Raw genomic sequence first — 21,087 nt, forward strand, 5'->3', positions numbered from 1 at the left:
ACAGGGGCTTGAGCGCTAGCTAAGCAGTGGGGAGCTGGCACTAAAGCTCTATCCATGTGGGGAGAGGTGCCGAGGCTCGGAAACATGCTGCAGGGCTAGAGCACTACTGCTGGCACATCCCACTACAGGGGCTGAGGAGTCCCAAGCCCCCTGGCTGGACCAGAGCAAGCCAGGGGCCGGATCTGGCCCATGGGCCCTAGGGTTCCCATCCCTGACTGAAGATACCAATTTGCAAACATCTGGAACATAATAAGGTGATAAATAATAGTCAGCATGGATTTGTCAAGAACAAATTTTGGTCATACCAACCTTATAGCTAATTTTGACACCATTAAAAGCCTTGCGGATGGGGGGGGGGGGGGGTAGATAGCTGCGGTATATCTAGACTTTAATAAAGCTTTTGATATAGTTTCATATGCCCTTCTCATTAATAACCTAGGGAAATAAACCTAGAGGAGCTATTATGTGGGTACATAACTGGTTGGATAACCGTTCCCAGAGCATAGTTATCAATGGTCCACAGTCATGCCGGAAGGGCACAATTAGTGGGGTTCCATAGATAACAGTTCTGGGGCTGGTTCTGTTCAGTATCTTCGTCAATCATTTAGATAATAGCATAGAGAGCACACTTATGAGACAGGTTGCAACTGCTTTGGAGGTTAGGATGAAAATGCAAAATGATCTGGACAAACTGGAGGAATGGTCTGAGGTAAAAAGATAAAATTGAACAAGGACAAATGCAAAGTGCTCCACTCAGAAAGAAACAATCCATTCCACACATACAGAATGGGAAATGACTGTCACGGAAGGAGCATTGCAGAAAGGGAACTAGGAGTTATAGGGTATGTCTACACTTGCAGCCTAATTCGAAATAGGGCTGCAAATGTAGGCATTCGAAATTGCAAATCAAGCCCGGGATCTAAATATCTCGATGCCTCCTAAGGTCTCTGCCAGCCCTGGGGTTCTATGATTCTATCAGTCAACAATGTATCACTTGCAAAAAAAGCAATCACCATTCTGGGATGCATTAACAGGAGTGTTTGAGCAAAAAAAGGAATTTCCCTCTACTCTACACTGATTAGGCCTCAACGGGAGTATTATGTCCAGTTCTCAGTGCCACATTTCAGGAAAGATGTGGACATACTGGAGAAACTGCAGAGAAGAGTAACAACAATGATTGTATTGTCTAGAAAATAGTATCTATGAGGGGGCGACTGAAAGAATTGGGTTTGTTTAATCAGGAAAAGAGAAGACAGAGGGGACAAGATAACTACGTTCAAGTACCTAAAAGGTTGTTATAAGGAGGAGGGAGAAACCTTAGTCTTCTTAAGTTCTGATGATAGGCAAGAAGCAATGGGTTTAAGCTGCACAGAAGGATTTAGGTTGGACATTAAGAAAAAACTTCATGTCAGGGTGGTTAAGCACTGGAATAAATTGCCCAGGGAAGTTGTTAAAAATCTACAATGACAGAGATTCCACAGCAGGTTAAGCAAACACCTGTCAGGGATAGTCTGGATGGTTTTTGATGACTTCTAGATATCCCTTCCAGTTCTATGAGTCTAGCTTTCCAAATGGGGCACTGCCACCAAAAATCTACCCACCTGTGTTCTATTCTCCTCACAAATGATCACACTTTTCTCTTAATCAGCACTGGCTGAGGAATAGAAGCTGGATGAATTGCACACAGTGTTGTTCTATGTTTATAGTTTTCAGAAATAAAAAACAATTTTTAATAACCCAATTCTATCCCAAGTCTCAACCTTTCTACAGATAATGTGAATCTCTTCAAGTACACCAACTCTTCAGAGATTCTAAGCAATATCGGTGATTGCATTTACTCTGCTCGAATGAAATGCAAACATGAACTGTTCAGCACCACTTCAAATCCATGCTTCAGTAAAATATGAAGGAGAGAAAAGGGTTCTGTAATCCCATCTTTGAGAGATTTAATGGGGAGAGTAGTGGGCTATTTACGGGGGCTAGTAAAAGATGATGGCTGAGGAATGGGTGCATACAACTTTACATATTTTAGTCTCTGAAATATTCATGGATAATATTATATCTTCTCTTCAGCTACGTCTTACATGGACAAATTGGCAAGACTATGTATAAGTCACACTTATTAAAACCAAGAAGAAAACAATTCCTTTTTACAAAGTGATAACACAAAAGGAAAAGCTACCAAAATGCAAATGTAAAATAAGTTTCTGACTAGAAACAAAAAAGGCAGATATCAAATCATAAGCTGGAGCACATTCAGTTATGACTAAGGGCTTGTTTGCACTGCAAATGAGTTCAGTGAAAGCTGGAATGTGAATCCATAACCCAGTAGCACGCCATGCACTAATTCACCACATGAACCCTGCTACCGCACACCAGAAGCTTCAGAGTGTACTTTGACATATGATCACACTCTGGAACTGTTAGGGGCTGTAGCAGGGTCCATCCAGGAAGTTAGTGCACAGCAAGTTAGTGCCTTATAGAGTCATATCCTGGCTTGGTACTGTGAAGGCCAAGACTATAATAGGGCTCCAGAAAGAAATAAGTTCACAGAAAGTCCTTCAATGGCTATTAGCAAGGTTGGACAGAGAGACCATGGACAACATCCATTTGTCAGACGCTGGGAATGGGCGACAGGGAATGGATCCCTTTATGATTACCTGTTCTGTTCATGCCTCTGGGGCACCAGGATACTGGGATGGATGCACCTTTGGTCTGACCCAGAATGGCCATTCTTATTTTCGTACTAACTCACTGGATAGACAAGCCCCAATAAAAGTATCTGCAGCTCCTTGTATTTCTGTTCTAACTTGTTTTGTACTCTAGCTTAGCACTCCCTGCTGCCACTCTAGGCTTATCTAGACTACAACAAAGTGCCAAAAGAGGATATGCAAATTCAGTGGGAATTCGCGTATCTTCTTACGATCACTTTCAAAAGTGGAGCTATCGAAAGTGAAAGTAGTTTAGACACAGCTCTTTCGGCGAACCCTCCCCCCCTTTGTTGAGAAGCCGCGTAAACCTTTGAGGTTTATGCAGCTTTTTGACAAAGGGCCTTTGAAGTTTACATAGCTTTTCGACAAGGGGGGGGTCGCCGAAAAAGCCACATCTAAACTACTTTCACTTTCAAAAGTGAGATTGGAAGAAGATATGAAAATTCCTGTGAAATTTGCAGATCCTCTTTTGACACTTTAGTGTAGTCTAGATAAGCCTTAACTTCCAGAACGTAAGCTTCAGGAAATCACAGCAGGGACTACATGGGGGCACTTCAAGAAAGTGAAATTAACAGTATATTTTTGTACAAAATCCTTAAACATATAAGAGCCCAACTCAAATAAACCAAAAAACACATCCTATAATGTAAGTGGTTACCTTGGTTTTGTGATATTCTATTCAACCGTGTTTACAACTGCTTTGCATCCATTACTAAACATACAATTATAAAGACATCTCTCCACAGTTACTAGATCACCCCCAAACAGCATGACCTGCCTAGCCATGTCAACTAATAATGCAGACAAAAACCAAGCCAAGATTAGAAGAATAGTAACCTAGACCAGCTATTGTTTAGAGATATCTCCAAGTAGCTAATGCTCTTCAGGTAACAAATATCTCCTGTGCTTGTAAATACAGCTGCAAGCCCTTAATTGCACAAGTGGCCCTTAGTCACACAAGCAAGCTAACTGAACTCAATGAGACTACTGGCATGAATAAACATTGGGGCTGTGTCTACATTGGCACCCTTTTCCGTAAAAGGGATGCTAATGAGACTTCGGAATTGCAAATGCCACGGGGGATTTAAATATCCCCCGCGGCATTTGCATGAACATGGCTGCCGCTTTTTTCCGGCTCGGGGTTTTGCCGGAGAAAAGCACCAGTCTAGACGGGATCTTGCGGAAAATAAGCCCTTTTCTGGAAGATCCCTTAGTCCTACTTTCAAGGCTTATTTTCCGCAAGATCCCGTCTAGACTGGCGCTTTTCTCCGGCAAAACCCTGAGCCGGAAAAAAGCGGCAGCCATGTTCATGCAAATGCCGCGGGGGATATTTAAATCCCCCGCGGCATTTGCAATTCCGAAGTGTCTCATTAGCATCCCTTTTACGGAAAAGGGTGCCAGTGTAGACACAGCCTAGCAGTATCAGGGCTCTATAGCTTAGTGGTATCAGCTGGTGATGGCAGCAGAGCAGGTGTAGGGGAGTACGAATCTTATAGTTGACACATGACTCCGCCTTGATCACCTCACCTGTATTTGGACACCTTTGGGATGTATTTTCTTGACTTTGCTTACCATGTCAGTCTTACGACACTATAAACAATATCTTTATTTAGTTCTGTGCATCTGTTATTTTTAAGCAGAATTATTTCTAACAGTAAAATAAGAAAAATATTTGTGGAAGGTACTGTAAGGTCAAAATAAATTCTCTCCCAAACAAGCTACATGAACTACCTGTTTAACAGAAATTGTTTTTCTAGCTATTATTTACCAGAGAGTTCACAGTGGCTCTGTCACAGTTGTTGCAATGAAAAGAACAAATACATATTCAAGTACATGTTCTAATTTCCAGAAACATATGATTTACTAGATTACAGCTTTTTATGTCAACCCAGCTGCTGTGCTGTTCAGTAAATTGTTTCTCATTTTAAAAACTGATCTTTATAATGTGTAGTAAACAATGAAGCAAAGTGTAATAACTACTGTTCAAGTATCCAAGTACAAAGTATCAAGCCAAAAAGCTCAGGTTCTCAACCTTTCAAAATTGAAGGGTATGTCAAGGCTGATCCCCATTCTGGCACTTCCAGTGCAGAAGGTGGGGGCCTGCAAGTTACCTTAAAAATACCTTGCCTCTAGAGGCTTCTATTGTAAACACTCCCTAAGATCACAGATTCCCTGACCCTTGGGAGGTATGCTGCCATCACCCCAGTAGAAAAAAAAATACAACTTTTTCTTCTTGAACTCAGGAAGATGCACTTTGAAGTTTCTTCCAGATGGGTACCCAAGCTCTTTTACCACAAGAGAGCTTGAAGAAAGAAAAACTGTAATCGCTGACAGCTGACTTCTCACTCTTAGGCATGCATACACAGACCTCCTATTACCTCCCAGGACACAAGAATCACATCATAGTCTTAAAAAGGTGATTTTATTACCAAATATATCTGTTTGGTTGGTTAACGCATAATTGGTTGCTAGGTGTTATATATAGAGTAACCGAGAAAAAGCAGATTAAAGCACAGAGAATTGCTTCCTCGGATTCAGCTTTAGTTACAGGGTAACAGGGTGTGGTAGGCACATGTACTTAGCACAGAGGAATTTAACCAAACTACAAAACAAAGAAAATAACCTGATCGTATCTAACTAAAAACTACGCAGTGAACCAACTCCAGTGCCAAAGACCCTCTTATTTATTTTAATTCAAGTACAGAAACAGATACCTGATGTCTGTGTGATAAGGGATAAAGGTGTGACTACCCCCAAACTCCTGCCTAGTAACATACCCACATATCAGAAAAGGGGGAGATAAAACTAAGACTTTTAATAAATGCCTGATTGCACTGGTCACAACCAGAATCTTCACTATTACTCCTATGGAAAGTCTGTGCCAAACAATGAACAATTCTGTGCATACTTTAAATTCTGCAAATGTTGTCAATAAATAAACGTGGAGGCTCCAGCATGGCAGTGAAGAGCACAAGCAACTTGCTGCATGGAGATGGGAGACCACCCCAGGACAAGGATTCATCCATGAGGCTGCACTCAACCCTGACATAGCCCAAAGGTCAGGCCTGCCCAAAGGTCTGTGACCCAGGGGAGAGCTGATCTTCCACCTCCATGCAGTGGCACGTGCTTCCCGCTGTCATGCTGGAGCCTCCACACGTATTGACTGATGGATAATGTTTGCAGAATTTTAAAATACTGTGCACAGAAATTTTCAATGTTTTTGGGTGCAGAATTCCCTCGGGAGTATCAGGAAGCAACTCGCCAGGGCTGGCAATTCCACACCAGGCGTGAGCAGAAAGCAGGATCCAAGTGTGGAAGGGCACAGACTCCAGCTGACCCCAACCTCCGCGACACTGCAGAATTTCAAAGGGGCAGCGCCACACAGCTGATCCCAGGCTTAGTGCCACATGGAGCCCAGGGTCAGCTGGGGCTTCCCCTGCTGACCCCAGGCTCCGCAGTGCTGCCCCTTAGAAACACCGTCTTGGTGTTTCAAAGCAGCAGCATGGAATCCGGGTTCCCTGCAGCGCTGCCGCTTTGAAGTACCTCACTCTTCTCTCCCCCCTTGCTGCCTCTATCTGATGGAGGCAGCAAGGGGGGGAAGCGACCAGTCGATATCCTGTCAACTATTAGATAAGCATTTGCTTATTGGTTAGTCGACTAGTCCTTCACATCCCTAACTGGGGCTCAGTAGGACTGGGACTAAGGAGGGGGTAGGATTCAGCAGGGGTGTGTGGATGCTTATCAGGGGATCTGTGTCCTGTGGGGGACACAGTGGAAGTCCAAGTGCAGCTGGTTGGAACAAGGGTGGTCCAGGTACATTGGGTTTGGGGCTCCTCAGGGTGGGAGTTAAGTGCAAGAAACTCTTGGACTGAGTGCAGGGATGAGCGTCTGGGTGGAAGGGCTTTGGATGCAGCATGGAGGGGCTCAGCGGGGGGGGGGGGGGGGTCTGTATACACAGGGGTTGTGCAGAGCAGCTCCCTGAACAGTGACCCCTTGTCCCACGGCTAAGACGGTGCAATTGGAACAGGAAGTGAGGGAGAGGTGCAGAGCTAGGGAAAGTTTCTGGTGGTACTCTGGGCCCAGTGACTTATCTCTCCAACATGCCCACACTGTAGGGAGGGGTACGTGACCACTCTCGTGGCTTCCCTTTGCTTCTATGTGCAGGATATGAACTCTGTGCCCACGCAGAGCAGCAGAATTCCCCCAGGAGTAGATTATACATGCACACTGGTGATGTTCACTTTATAAATTCAGTCTACCAGAGGATTTTCCAATTTATGCACCTTTGCTTACTTCACTTGCACTCTGTGCACTAGTTTTGCTCTCTTCCTCTGGGACTTATTCCAAATTTAGGAGTGACTTCAGAGAACATCCCTTTTTAAACCACCCTGCAAAATAAGTGTTTTCCTGAAATATGTTGTTTGAGTGTTGTGGAATCCACCTACTTCCAGGTACAAGAAGAGCTCAGTCTCAGACTGTAATGTTGTAATCTAGTAACTTAAATTTTAGGAAAAATGTAAAAAACAACAAATAGTCTAGTAGCACCTTGAAGACTAACAAAACATGTAGATTGTATCATGAGCTTTCGTGAGCGCACCCCACTTCTTCAGAATTTTTTTAAGTTTTTCCTGTTGCAGACTAACTTGGCTACCCCTTTGAAGCTTTTTAATTTTAGATTAAGGAAAAACATGAGGTAAAAATGGACAGTAATTTTGATCCATAAGTATTAAATAAATGTGTGAAATAAATGTGAGTGAAAATGAACACTGAATGACCACAGAAACAAATATGTTGTCTTTGCTTTAGTTAAAATGTCTTAAGAGTCCCCAAGTCCATGCTATTCACTGAACACTTTCCTGCCTATTGTCTTCTGACTTACTTAATCCTACAATTGCACAATCAAGGAATCAAAGGTCTACGTGCAGTTTCACCAATTTTTTCTGGGTCACTAATTTAGCTGCACATGCATACACAGCTTAATTTCCTTTTGCATGTTGGGAGATGTTTGTTTAATGATATGCTTGTAAACAACTAAGACGACTGTACACGTTAATTCAAAAGCACTATCAGTAAACCAACAAGGCTGAATATACCATTCACATCCTCAAAAACAGGCCAAATCAAAAGCAATTTTTACTGAAAGACTACTCTTGTCTCGCCTCTCAACTTTCTGCTATTTTAGCAGAAGTGAGTTTAAAAATGCACAGAATTGTTAATAATATGACAAACATTTCCCCCCGTTTGTTCTTTCCTCAGACTTGAAAGGTGGGTCCCCTCTCCCCCTTAACAGAAGTGGAAAAGAGGCCCACTTCTTGTAAAGGTTTTGTAAAGTCGTGACTAGAAATCCTAAGGCGACCTTAGTGGTAACGCCTGCGTACCAGCTCTAACACTAAGCTGTTACAATGTATTTATTCAGATAAACGTGTAGCAGCTGAAAATTTCAGCAATTACACATTTACATGTGGTGAGGAGACAGCTCCCGTGGAGCCGCCTGCCACACCCCCTCCGGCTGCTGCCTCTGTATCAGAGACAGCAGTGCACAGGTAGGGATGCAGGCAGCTCTGTGAGAGCCTGTATGTGCACGGAACCAGCGTAAAAGTCAGCTCCCCTCATGCACCGGCTCCTTTCGCCCTCCCCCCCACTCACTCTACTGCCTCTGATACAGAGGTGGCAGCCGGCGATGGGGGCAAGGCTGTTCCCCAGGAGCCAGTGGTCATGTGGAACCAGCTTCCTGTGAGCACCAGCTCCCACCTGCGCTCCCGCTACCGCCCAGCTGAGCTGTGTGTCCCCCGCTCCACACACAGTGACGGACTCCTGCCCCGCCCCCCCACACACACCCTGCAGCCCAGCTGAGCCACGTGCCAGCTCCCAGCTGCTCCCCCCTACCCCGCAGCCCAGCTGAGCCGCACGTCACCCCTCTCCTGCATAGCACTGGGCTCCCAGCCCCCTGTCCCTTGCAGTGTGCCAGGACTCTCTGATCCTGGAACATCCATGGTCCTTCCAGACCACGGATGTTGCTGGAGCAGAGAGTTCCAGTTTGAGGTGCAACCTGTACTATGTATTTGGAGTAGCACCCACCGTGGTGATTTGGGAATACTTAACAAATTATGGCTACACAAAAGTTACACTACAAATAACTGCAACCTTGGAAAACCCATCTCAGCCTACCCATCTCCACCCAAATTAGGGGAGGGTGGGGAAGAGAGCAGTAGCAAAAGCACCCAAAAGACAAAGCCAAGGAAACTCAAGGTGGATAGGGGGTTAAATAGCTAGGCACACAGGGCCAGAGTGGGGCAAGGAAAAAGAGTAAGACCTAGCCAAGTGTCAAGCAAGAAAGCTCCACATCCAGCCTACAAATAGTGGTGCACTAAAGCAGAAGCACGCTGGAGAATCCAAAGGATTCTGGTCCAGCCTACATGAAGCCCAGGAGAGGCAAGGAAGCTGAGGCAGGTAAATGCCTTAGGGTTATTGCTGTATAAGATCTGTACCCTCTCCTGTGCTTAAGGAAAACCTCAAGGCTGTGTCTACATTGGTGCAATCTTGCGCAAAAGCAGCCGCTTTTGTGCAAAAGCTTGCTGCCTGTCTACACTGGCCATGAGTTCTTGCACAAGTACACTGACATTCTAACGTATGAAATCAGTGCTTCTTGCGCAAGAACTCTGATGCTCCCGCTCAGGAATAAGCCCTCTTGCGCAACTGTTCTTGTGCAAGAGGCCTGCGTAGACAGGCAACATGAAGTTCGTGCGCAAGCAAGCCATATGGTTAAAATGGCCATCGGAGCTTTCTTGCACAAGAGAGCGTCTACACTGGCACGGATGCTCTTGCGCAAACGCACATGCCAGTGTAGACACTCTCTTCTGGAAGAGTTTTTGCACAAGATCATGCCAGTGTAGATGTAGCCCCAAATGTTTAACTCTGGGCAAAGTGTTTCTGAGTATGTAAACTGCTTCACAACTACTGTGCGCCTCCTGAGAGACGTAAGCTGGAGCCAGAAGTATCAGGCCATTGGGGAGGAATTCTAGGAAACAATGGCTGTGTCTAGACTGCAACCCTTTTCCGTAAAAGGGATGCAAATTAGACACATCGCAATTGCAAATGAGGCAGGGATTTAAATCCCCCCCCCCGCTTCATTTGCATAAACATGGCTGCCGCTTTTTCCGGCTCGGAGCTTTGCCGGAAAAAAGCGCCAGTCTAGACGGGGATCTTTCGGAAAATAAAGCTTTTTCTGAAAGATCCCTTTGCCGGAAAAAAGCGGCAGCCATGTTTATGCAAATGAAGCGGGGGGGATTTAAATCCCCACTTCATTTGCAATTGCGATATGTCTAATTTGCATCCCTTTTACGGAAAAGGGATGCAGTCTAGACGCAGCCAATGTGTTTAAGCGCAGGGGAATCTGAAAGGCCAATGCTTCACCCAGAGAGACTGCACAGTGCATTCCAGCTCTCAGAAGGGAGCATTAACTTCAAAAGGGAACCTAGGGTATGTCTACACTACAAAGTTAATTCGAACTAACAGCCATTAGTTCGAACTAACTTTGATAGGCGCTACACATTCGAACTTAATTCGAACTAGCGGAGCGCTTAATTCGAACTAGGTAAACCTCATTCCACGAGGACTAACACCTAGTTCGAATTAAGTAGTTCGAATTAAGGGCTGTACAGCCACTTAATTCGAACTAGTGGGAGGCTAGCCCTCCCCAGCTTTCCCTGGTGGCCACTCTGGGCACCACCAGGGAAACTCTTCTGCCCCCCTCCTGGCCCTGGACCCCTTAAAGGGGCATGAGCTGGCAACGGTGCCCGTGCCAGGTGCAAGCCTGCCAGAACCCAGCCAGCAGACCCTGCTCCTGGCACGGCTCGAGCCAGCCACCCGCTGCCACCCAGCCCTCCGCCTCTTCCCAGGACCAGGCTGGCGGCTCCCGGGAGCCTGCCCAGGGCTGCAAGAGGCGGGCGCCAGCCTGGTCTAGTGCAGACATCATGGACCTCATCCACAACCTCCGCACTAGGCACAGGAAAGTGGCCATCTAGGGCAGGATAGCTGCCAGCCTGGCCACCCAGGAGCAGGTTTGCATGAAAATCAAGGTGGTCCACTGAGACCCCCGACCCTGAGCTTAGAACGGCCGTACTGGGTCAGACCAAAGGTCCATCTAGCCCAGTAGCCTGTCTGTCGACAGCGGCCAACCCTAGGGACCCTGGAGGGGATGGACCGAAGACAATGACCAAGCCATTTGTCTCGTGCCATCCCTCTCCAGCCTTCCACAAACAGAGCCCAGGGACACCATTCCTACCGCCTGGCTAATACCACTCCATGGACCCAACCTCCATGACTTGATCTCACTTCTCTTTAAACTCTGTTCTAGTTCTAGCCTTCACAGCCTCCTGCAGCAAGGAGTTCCACAGGTTGACTCTTTGCTTTGTGAAGAAGAACTTTCTGTTGTTAGTTTGAAGCCTGCTACCCATTCATTTCATTTGGTGTCCTTTAGTCCTTCTTTATGGGAACTAATGAAGAACTTTTCTTTATGCACCCTCTCCACACCACTCATGCTTTTCTAGACCTCTATCATATCCCCCCTCAGTCTCCTCTTTTCTAAGCTGAAAAGTCCCAGTCTCTTTAGCCTCTCTTCATATGGGACCTGTTCCAAACCCCTGATCATTTTAGTTGCCCTCCCCTCTCCCAGCCTCTCTCTTCCCCTCTCCCAGTCTCCCCGAGTTTTGCTCAATAAAGAAAGTTTCTATTTTTGAACACACGTGTCCTTTATTTTGTACATCAGGAAGGGGGGATAGGGAAGGGTAAGTGGAATGAGGTGAGGGAGGAATGGGGCACGAGCTCCTGATGGGGAGGACTGGGCTGGCTCTGCGGGCTCCTTGGGGTGGAAGCTCTCCTGAAGCCCCTTGATTGACCCCCCCCCCTCCGGATGGCAGCCTGTGGCAAGTGCAGCCGGTCTGATGGCCGAGTGCTGTGATGTGCCGAGTGTGGGCACTCAGGGCACTCCAAGCCAAGACTGCTTTGCAAGTGGGGCACCCCTGAGAACTGTCTGTCCGGGGTGGGGGTCGGGTCCCTTTAAGCACAGCCCTCGGCTAGCCTGAGACAGCAGCTCCACGCTCTAAGTCCTAATCTGACGCCCTGCCGGCACTGCTTCCGGCCGTCCTTAACCTCGGTTCAGGGTCCACTCAGTGTGGACATGCTAGTTTGAATTAGCAAAACGCTAATTCGAACTAGTTTTTAAGTCTAGATGCGCTAATTCGAATTAGTTCGAATTAGTTATTTTGAACTAAGCTAAGTTAGTTCGAATTAGTGCTGTAGTGTAGACATACCCCTAGAAAGCTGGACCCAAGATCAGGCCAGGGGCTAAGCTCCATTCAGGCTGCAGACACTTAACACACCCAGGGATCCAGAGACTTGGATTCCCCACACAGAAACTGAGTGGATGGCGGGAAGGGGGCACCTAACTGGAACTGTGACACTCACTATGTTCAAGTATCAGAGGGGGAGCCGTGTTAGTCTGGATCTGCAAAAGCGACAAGGAGTCCTGAAGCACCTTATAGACTAACAGATGTATTGGAGCATAAGCTTTTGTGGGCAAAGATGCACTTTGAGAGACGCATGCATCTATCGAAGTGGGTCTTTGCCCACGAAAGTTTGTGCTCCAATACATCTATCAGGTGTTACAGGACTCCTTGGCGCTTTTTTCACTATGTTCAAGGTACTTTCAAAACACTTGGGAAGTTTTGTTTCTAACAAACTAATTTAGAACATTGAAGTAAAAACCCCCCAATTGATTTCTCCAGGCAGTGAGAGGGCTTTCTTCTCCCACTAGTGACAGAAAGCACGTGGGTACCAGCACTTTTGAAACTTCTAGGAAACATTGCCTCCTGTGACCACATGAGCATCCTCTAATGGCACTAATTGTGTAGTGCTGAGACTATGAAATGCCCAGGAAATCCCAGATATCTCAGTTTAATGCTATCTATATGACTACATGGAGAAAATGCACTCTCAGTACTTGAATATACTTTTGAAGATTCAATACGTGAATAAGGCATTCTATTTTTCTGGGAATAAGAAATTAATAGAAACAGAAACAGAAACAGAAACCCTCCCTCTATACCATTTAGAAATCTCAGTTGTTCCCACTGAGAAGAGAAACCACCTTGTTTCTCAGCACTTTTTTGTGAAACAGATCCCCAAATGGAATGGAGATCAGAGGCCGGGGGCCTAATTAGGCATCCATTATCTAGACATGGAAATTCTAGCTAATTCTATTATTTAAAAATATTTCTTGCAATATTATGCAATTGTATATTTTAAAATTGCATTGTAACTATTCTTATGTGCCAACAATCAGACTTAAGAGCAAATATAAAAACTTAATTTGGGCCTCTCTGACTTTTTTTGCGCACTTAACCATGAAGCTTTAATGTACTGTTAATGGAGCTTTTTGTATTGGATTTTGTTATGTCTAAAACTCTAAGCGTTTGCACAATGAAGTAGTTCAAGTAAAGAATAAAACTCCAGTTCTAAAATTCAGAAGCGTGTCTTTTTCCTTATACTAAGAACTGATGAAGGCTTTCTACCTCTCACGAAGATTTAGTAGTAGAGCATTGCAAAGAAGTCTTGTATTACTGAGAATTTCCTGCTTTTGCAAACTGTACTATAGAATATTTGTAAGGACACTGCACAGTGTTATAAATCTAAACTACAACCAATAAAATAAACTCACAAAGTACACTCAGCTATTGTTATGGTGTTTATACACTTAGCACAAAATGTTCCACTCTGCAGAGTGCTTAGTGAACGCAGTCCCAATGACTTCAGTGGGATTATACCCACTAGCAAGCACCATATGTAGAGAAAAGTTTGCAGGCTCAAGCAGTGGTAAAACAATCTATTATTTTAAAAGTATACTGGCAGTTACCCCACTAAATTAATCGCATAGAATAAATGGTAACTGTCAAATATGCCTCTGTAAGAGACCAGCCTGGGCTTGGCTGATTAGAAGTAATCCCATTGAATTATTGCATAAATTAAGGGGTGACAGCTAACGTCCCTTTTTTAAATAAACTGAGTTCTGGACTAGAATCCAAATTCAGCCCCTTGTATAAGGGAAAGAGAGCTTGAAGCAGAAGAACAATTGTTACCATTGCCATTTGGATGCTTTCAGAAAGATAGGATGGAGTCACTCAAGAGCAGCTCCACAAATGTGTCAGGAAAATCCACTGAACACTGGGAGAAAGAGACCATCCAAGAACACAACCACAGCCATAGCAGTAATCAGATTGACCAAGGTCAAGGTAGGCTGAGGAACCAAGAAATTGCCAGAGATACCTACCCAATTTTCTCCAACAAAGATGGAACACCACTTGAGAATTAACCAACTCTTAAGGCTGCCAATTCTTAAGAATGGGCCTCACAATCACTTAAAAAGCACAAGGATCACAGCCCCTTTATCCCCTCAAATAGGGAAACTCCAGCCAACAATGGATGCAGTACTTCCCCCCTGGTTTTCATCAGCCAGGAAGGACATCAGAAGACAGAATGTCAGCACAATGTATGGGGCTAGCAGAGTGTGATGAATAACAGGTGATGCAACTGAGGAGAAAATGCATAGAGATTAAAGAATAATCACATTAGTGTATCTTTCACCCACCTCCTCATTGTCCCTGTAAGCCACAATACTTAAATTAATATACTAGGCATGAGGACAACACTAACATACTCCTAGAGTCATTACCTCCTAAGAGTCATTAAGATCTGGTCTTAAGTTCTAGAGAAACTATGAACCGTTGGTCCCTCATATCCATCCCATTAAAAATCTTTGGCAATCGCAACACACGAGACAAAGCCAATACAGTAAAATACTTTGTAAGTGGAGCTCAGCAACAAGACAGCTGGAGTTTCTACCAGCCCCCCTCCTTTCTGATTCCTCCATTTGCTCCTCCCCTTGTATAATTGGGAGAAATAGATAAGATGAGCCTGATGTGCCCTGAAGGCTGCTCGATGGGACAAGCAGGAGTGCCATTGAGAAAGACTCACTCTGAGGACTTCCTCTGGTGCATCATCCATGATTTCCAGTTGGTGAAGCTGCTCCTGATACAACATATGGAACTCTCCCAAGAGCTGCTTTATCTCGAGAGAGCAACAGGGACCATGGGCATCTGCTTCACTTTCATCACCAACTCCTGCTGGAAAGCGCAAAGCAGCAGTCAAGGTTAGATTACTAATCCAACATCATGTATGATACAGAGCATAGCTTTTGGGTGGACCCTTACAGCATACCCACCTCAAATAAATACTTCAAGTGATATAGAACACATCCATCATACATTGCTTGTATGCATAGCCCGCAGTCTGGGCTATGTGGGTGTGAGTAGTAGCATGCACTAACACAGTGATATTCAGACTGAGTCTCACACGCCACAGGTAGCTCTTTAATGTGTCTCTCATAGCTCTTTGCAGCACATGATATTAAAACATTGTGCAATTTAATTATTAACCAATCATGATGCTTTTGCTATGTTATTAATCAGTTACAGAACACTTGGTCAGTTATTTTGCTGTGAGAATTTTACACACACACACACACACACACACACACACACACACACACACACACACACACACACACACAGAAAATGAAATAATTCTCATGGCTGTGAAAAATTCGTAAAGGGGCAAGAAATGATTGCATAGCACGTTTAGCTGCATTCATAGAAGCAAACCATCACCAAATAATGAATACAATATTTCAAAAAGAACAACATTGGCAGTGGACATGGAAAAGCCCAGATGGAATCACACTGAGTCAGACGAATTATGAATTATTGATGGATACCAAAGAATCTTCAATGATGTGACAATAGGCGAACAAATCATTTGCACAGGCTCAGACCATTATATGTTGCACTCAAAACTATGCATTGACAATACTTACAAAGACCACATCAAGAGAGACCAGAAACTGAAGCAAAATTGACGCCTCAATAAAGAGGCATTTGCACAGGAAGTGAGTGAAATGGATCTTGAATATAAAGTCAACAAGGACATCAATGAAGGCAAAGGCATTGAAAGCAATGGGATACAAGCAGAAGATCAGTGAGGAAGCTACAAATCTGATGGTGAGGAGAGTACACATGAAATTAGAAGAGGAAAATGGGTGAAGAATACAGAACACTGCGCAAAGAAATTTGCATAAGGAATAAAGAAGATTACGAAGACTTCAGAAAGAAGACGCTGAGAGAGGCAGTCAAAAAAAAAAAAAAAAAACCAAGAGTCTGAAAAAAAGACAGAAAGAGATGTTAGGCTGAAACAAGTTATCCTGGCAACGTTGAAAGATGAAAACAGTGAAAGGACATCAGAAGGGAGCAAGTTGAACAAAATATGCATAAAATTCTACAATGATCTGTATACCTCACATTGTAATGTCCAGCGTATGTTGTCAGGCTACAGAAGATGTTCCTGACATTATGCAGGAAGAAACTGAAGATGCAGTTGGTAATAAAGAGAGGAAGGTGGGTGATATTTGGTCAGACTATCTCAAAACACTCTTGTACACTCTTTAAAGCACTAGCGCCATGGTTCATCATCTACATCAATAACAAGCATGTTCCAGAGGCATGGAAGAAATAAAAAGTGATACTACTGATGAAGAAGGGTAATCCAGAATAATTGAGCAATTACCATCCAATCACACTCCTCTCACAAATGTATTAAGGTCTCCATCTGCACCATAGTCAATCAGATTAAGAAGTACAGTATACTGAAATTCACAAACATAGAGAACAAGTTGGTTTTCACTCAGGGTATTCAACAATTGATTATATCCACTCAGTTCGGCAGCTCACTGAAAAACGTAAGGAATACAAAGTGCCATTGTGTCTTGCATTTATTGACGATAAAAAAGCATTTGACCCTGTGGAGATTAACACTGTACTCAACACAATTGGAATCAACCCCAATGGCTTGACAGAGATAACATTATTCAAAATTTCATGCACTATTTTTTTATGTAGCGGAGTCAGAGAAGGCAACACAATTTCACAAAAGCTATTTATTGGAGTCGCTGTTCAAAAAACAGAACTGGGAAGACAGAATTAGCATTGACAGAGTATAGTTGAGGCATCTTCCATTCGCTGACAAGTGCGTAATATTGGCAAATGACACAGTAGAACTGGAGAACAAATTGAAGCAACTGTAAACACTTTCACAGGATATCGGGTTGGAAGTGAACACGTTGACAAGGCACAAGGTGGTGAATACAGAATAAACACCGCACAGCAGGAATCAGCACTACAAATGGGAAAATAATCGAGGCGGTTGACAAATATATTTGCCTTTGTCAGCATCTGAACAGAGACAACTCACACAACGGGAAATGCAATAGAAGAAAAGTAGGTTGGTCAAGTTTCAACAAAACAAAGACATCTCTAACAGATGATGAATTGCGCATAAAGAAAAGGAAAAAAAAAAGTTTAACTTCACTATTTTGCCAGCAATATTATATGAGTAGAAAGCTAGTCAATGACTAAAGCAGAGGAAGAACAATTTGCTGCTGCCCAGAGAGCAATGGAAAGGTAAATGTGTAAGATATTGTTCTGTAATCACATACTGAATGAAAAGATCAGAAGGCATACAGAGGTGACTGATGTAGGGCAGATGATGTAAGATGCAAAATGGAAAAGGGTGGGTCACATAGTCAGTAGACAAGACAATAGGTGGACAATGTGCATTAGTGACTAGATTCTAAGAGATTACAATCGACCACTGGACAGAAAGAAAACACTCTGGGTCAATCAATGACAACACTCTTTGGCCAGAAATGAAAATAATGTCATGACAACAAAATGAAATAGTGTGGCATTGACTTGAGTTCATGGAGGGATGGACAAGGACAAAAATGGAAAAAGTGACAAAGTTAGTTTTTTTGAGTAATGTGGAATACTAATGTGGCTCTTGAATCCCTGTAGGGGCAGGGCTACAATACAATAATGTAGCTGGAGTCAACTTATTGTAGGTCAACTTACTGTGGTGGCTACACCATGCGGGTTTGATGGGAAAGTTTCTGCCATCAACTTACTATAAGCTTCTTGTTGGAGTGGAGAACAAGTTTCAACAGGAGCATGTATGGCAGTCGGTATTCACTAGACTGGCTAAATCGGTGGAGCAAGCATCATAGCCTCAGTCCATCTGCGGTGGACATATGTGCCCCATGTAGGGCCTGCTACAGCAAGCTAAAGGGACCCACTTCACAGTAATGGAGTTCTTATAGCCCAATTCCCCCTACAGGGCACCCTGCCCCCGTGCCATAGGCTCCGCCCCACAGCAGGGCACCCTGCCCCCGTGCCATAGGCCCCGCCCCCACAGCAGGGCCCCCTGCCCCCGTGCCATAGGCCCCGCCCCCACAGCAGGGCCCCCTGCCCCCGTGCCATAGGCCCCGCCCCCACAGCAGGGCCCCCTGCCCCCGTGCCATAGGCCCCGCCCCCACAGCAGGGCCCCCTGCCCCCGTGCCATAGGCCCCGCCCCCACAGCAGGGCCCCCTGCCCCCGTGCCATAGGCCCCGCCCCCACAGCAGGGCCCCCTGCCCCCGTGCCATAGGCCCCGCCCCCACAGCAGGGCCCCCTGCCCCCGTGCCATAGGCCCCGCCCCCACAGCAGGGCCCCCTGCCCCCGTGCCATAGGCCCCGCCCCCACAGCAGGGCCCCCTGCCCCCGTGCCATAGGCCCCGCCCCCACAGCAGGGCCCCCTGCCCCCGTGCCATAGGCCCCGCCCCCACAGCAGGGCCCCCTGCCCCCGTGCCATAGGCCCCGCCCCCACAGCAGGGCCCCCTGCCCCCGTGCCATAGGCCCCGCCCCCACAGCAGGGCACCCTGCCCCCGTGCCATAGGCCCCGCCCCCACAGCAGGGCACCCTGCCCCCGTGCCATAGGCCCCGCCCCCACAGCAGGGCACCCTGCCCCCGTGCCATAGGCCCCGCCCCCACAGCAGGGCACCCTGCCCCCGTGCCATAGGCTCCGCCCCACAGCAGGGCACCCTGCCCCCGTGCCATAGGCCCCGCCCCCACAGCAGGGCACCCTGCCCCCGTGCCATAGGCCCCGCCCCCACAGCAGGGCACCCTGCCCCCGTGCCATAGGCCCCGCCCCCACAGCAGGGCACCCTGCCCCCGTGCCATAGGCCCCGCCCCCACAGCAGGGCACCCTGCCCCCGTGCCATAGGCCCCGCCCCCACAGCAGGGCACCCTGCCCCCGTGCCATAGGCCCCGCCCCCACAGCAGGGCACCCTGCCCCCGTGCCATAGGCCCCGCCCCCACAGCAGGGCACCCTGCCCCCGTGCCATAGGCCCCGCCCCCACAGCAGGGCACCCTGCCCCCGTGCCATAGGCCCCGCCCCCACAGCAGGGCACCCTGCCCCCGTGCCATAGGCCCCGCCCCCACAGCAGGGCACCCTGCCCCCGTGCCATAGGCCCCGCCCCCACAGCAGGGCACCCTGCCCCCGTGCCATAGGCCCCGCCCCCACAGCAGGGCACCCTGCCCCCGTGCCATAGGCCCCGCCCCCACAGCAGGGCACCCTGCCCCCGTGCCATAGGCCCCGCCCCCACAGCAGGGCACCCTGCCCCCGTGCCATAGGCCCCGCCCCCACAGCAGGGCACCCTGCCCCCGTGCCATAGGCCCCGCCCCCACAGCAGGGCACCCTGCCCCCGTGCCATAGGCCCCGCCCCCACAGCAGGGCACCCTGCCCCCGTGCCATAGGCCCCGCCCCCACAGCAGGGCACCCTGCCCCCGTGCCATAGGCCCCGCCCCCACAGCAGGGCACCCTGCCCCCGTGCCATAGGCCCCGCCCCCACAGCAGGGCACCCTGCCCCCGTGCCATAGGCCCCGCCCCCACAGCAGGGCACCCTGCCCCCGTGCCATAGGCCCCGCCCCCACAGCAGGGCACCCTGCCCCCGTGCCATAGGCTCCGCCCCACAGCAGGGCCCCCTGCCCCCGTGCCATAGGCCCCGCCCCCACAGCAGGGCCCCCTGCCCCCGTGCCATAGGCCCCGCCCCCACAGCAGGGCCCCCTGCCCCCGTGCCATAGGCCCCGCCCCCACAGCAGGGCCCCCTGCCCCCGTGCCATAGGCCCCGCCCCCACAGCAGGGCCCCCTGCCCCCGTGCCATAGGCCCCGCCCCCACAGCAGGGCCCCCTGCCCCCGTGCCATAGGCCCCGCCCCCACAGCAGGGCCCCCTGCCCCCGTGCCATAGGCCCCGCCCCCACAGCAGGGCACCCTGCCCCCGTGCTATAGGCCCCGCCCCCACAGCAGGGCACCCTGCCCCCGTGCCATAGGCCCCGCCCCCACAGCAGGGCACCCTGCCCCCGTGCCATAGGCCCCGCCCCCACAGCAGGGCCCCCTGCCCCCGTGCCATAGGCCCCGCCCCCACAGCAGGGCACCCTGCCCCCCCACAGGGCGTTACCGGCCTGACTCCCCCCCGTCACCTGGGGCGACCCCCGCGCGCGCCGCACTCCGGCACAGCCCCGCCCCGCCATGCTGCTCGCTGCTCCCGGCTCCGCGGTTCGAACGAGGCCGCCAGCCCTAAGGCCCGCCCAGCGCTTGACTGACACCTCTCTCTGCCATTCGCATTCCGGCCCAGCACGTCTCCTCCCGCCCCTTGTCGTGACGTCCGTCCAATCAAAGGTCAAGTGGGCGGCGCGCGGAGTCTGACCCGTTCGAACCCGCGGGCAGCTGGGCGGTGCTTAGTTTGAGCAGCAGATGCTCCCCCCAATAGCGCTGCGAAGCTTGCTCATGGGCCCTCTTTATTGGGCAGCAGTGGGATAAAGGCGGGGCTATTCGGGGAGACTGATGAACGCGGCGGGGTGGACGCCAAGCGTCCTGTTACCATAGCAACGGGCCGGGACAGCCGCGCCTCGCAAACAAGCGCAGCCAGTGGGAGAGGGCGGGCGGGGAACAGCAGCCCCCGGCAGAGCCCCCCCGCCCCGCCCCCCTCTGGGCCCACTGCCCCCCCCCGCCCCGCCCCCCTCTGCTCCCCCGCCCCCTCTGGGCCCACTGCCCCCCCCGCCCCGCCCCCCTCTGCTCCCCCGCCCCCCTCTGGGCCCACTGCCCCCCCCGCCCCGCCCCCCTCTGCTCCCCCGCCCCCTCTGGGCCCACTGCCCCCCCCGCCCCGCCCCCCTCTGCTCCCCCGCCCCCCTCTGGGCCCACTGCCCCCCCCCGCCCCGCCCCCCTCTGCTCCCCCGCCCCCCTCTGGGCCCACTGCCCCCCCCGCCCCGCCCCCCTCTGGGCCCACTGCCCCCCCCGCCCCGCCCCCTCTGCTCCCCCGCCCCCCTCTGGGCCCACTGCCCCCCCGCCCCGCCCCCCTCTGCTCCCCCGCCCCCCTCTGGGCCCACTGCCCCCCCCCG

General features: G+C 49.1%; 1 long non-coding RNA gene across 2 annotated transcripts in view; it reads right to left on the reverse strand.

Annotated features, from left to right (window-relative positions):
- The window catches only part of LOC142831027 (uncharacterized), a 40,790-nt gene extending 20,514 nt beyond the window's left edge, over nucleotides 1-20,276 (reverse strand). Inside the window, exons 1-3 of one of the 2 annotated variants that reach the window (XR_012906616.1) lie at nucleotides 20,170-20,276; nucleotides 17,782-17,854; nucleotides 14,742-14,890 (exon numbers count right to left, since the gene is read on the reverse strand). This is a non-coding gene — a long non-coding RNA (uncharacterized LOC142831027). The remainder of the gene's footprint in view (nucleotides 1-14,741; nucleotides 14,891-17,781; nucleotides 17,855-20,169) is intronic. The other variant, XR_012906617.1, reaches the window with a different exon arrangement.
- Between the last annotated feature and the right edge of the window lie 811 nt (nucleotides 20,277-21,087).

The sequence above is a fragment of the Pelodiscus sinensis genome, chromosome 12 (assembly GCF_049634645.1).
Source record: "Pelodiscus sinensis isolate JC-2024 chromosome 12, ASM4963464v1, whole genome shotgun sequence".
In the NCBI taxonomy this organism is placed as follows: Eukaryota; Metazoa; Chordata; order Testudines; family Trionychidae; genus Pelodiscus; species Pelodiscus sinensis.